This window comes from Microtus ochrogaster, unplaced genomic scaffold (genome assembly GCF_000317375.1).
Source record: "Microtus ochrogaster isolate Prairie Vole_2 unplaced genomic scaffold, MicOch1.0 UNK130, whole genome shotgun sequence".
Taxonomy (NCBI): domain Eukaryota; kingdom Metazoa; phylum Chordata; class Mammalia; order Rodentia; family Cricetidae; genus Microtus; species Microtus ochrogaster.
The window spans coordinates 184,959-185,918 of NW_004949228.1; the positions used below are offsets into that span (position 1 = coordinate 184,959).

At 44.1% G+C, this 960-nt stretch overlaps 1 protein-coding gene across 1 annotated transcript in view; it reads left to right on the forward strand.

The window, feature by feature from the left end:
* Positions 1-107: 107 nt before the first annotated feature.
* Positions 108-960, forward strand: part of LOC101987960 (gastrula zinc finger protein XlCGF26.1-like) — an 18,827-nt gene continuing 17,974 nt past the window's right edge. Inside the window, exons 1-2 of the mRNA XM_013355443.2 lie at positions 108-224; positions 687-780. The gene's annotated coding sequence lies outside the window, so the exon portion shown is untranslated. The remainder of the gene's footprint in view (positions 225-686; positions 781-960) is intronic.

Here is a 960-nt window from a genome sequence, read left to right on the forward strand (position 1 = left end):
GAACTCACAGAGATCCGCCTGCCTCTGCCTCCCGAGTGCTGGGATTAAAGGCGTGCGCCACCACCGCCCGGCTCCATTTTTTTTTTTTTTTTAATTTCAGGATTTGTTGACATTTAGTGCTGTGAATGTGAACTTCTTGTAGGAGTGGAAATGCCTAGACCCTGCTCACGGGACTTTTAGCTCAGATCTCCTGTTAAAGAGCTGCAGCAGTTGGGATTCTGAGGGTAAGAATAGTTTTCTTGCAGTCTCCCTTGCTTCTGCTCCGGGTTCCTGGGAAAACTACTCTGGATGTGTGGGATCTGTGTGTGAATGCGTCTCACATCTCACAGAGTAAACTGAAATACAAGGAGAGAGAGATACAAGAGACATTTTCATTTATTTATTTATTTATTTATTTTTGTTGTTGTTGTTAGTTAATTGGTTTTTCAAGACAGGGTTTCTCTGGAGCTTTGGAGCCTGTCCTGGAACTTGCTTTTGTAGACCACACTGGCCTTGAATTCACAGAGATCTCTCAACCTCTGCCTCCCCAGTGCTGGGATTAAAGGTGTGCGCCACCATCGCCAAGCTAGAGATCTTTTTCTTAATATTTTCTCTTTCCTTAATCTTTTGGCAGGTGTTAGCATCTTTACTTTTTGCTCCTTGAAAAGTTCCAGGTGTTTTCTAAAGAATCTCTTTCTCTTGTGCAGCCTCACATTGTTCATTCAGTCAGTCCTGCTCACCTGGGAATCAAAACCAAGAGCCCTGGATGGTGAAGAGAGGAGACAATAGCAAAAGATCCAGGTTTGTTACAGTGATTGAGGAAGGCGTAAAGAGACTGGGAAGGGCTGAAGTGACAGAAAAATAGGACATGAAATTAATTGGTTTTGCCACATTCTGATTAATTCTAAATGATTCTAAAGAATTCCACAGAACCGGGCGGTGGTGGCGCACGCCTTTAATCCCAGCACTCGGGAGGCAGAG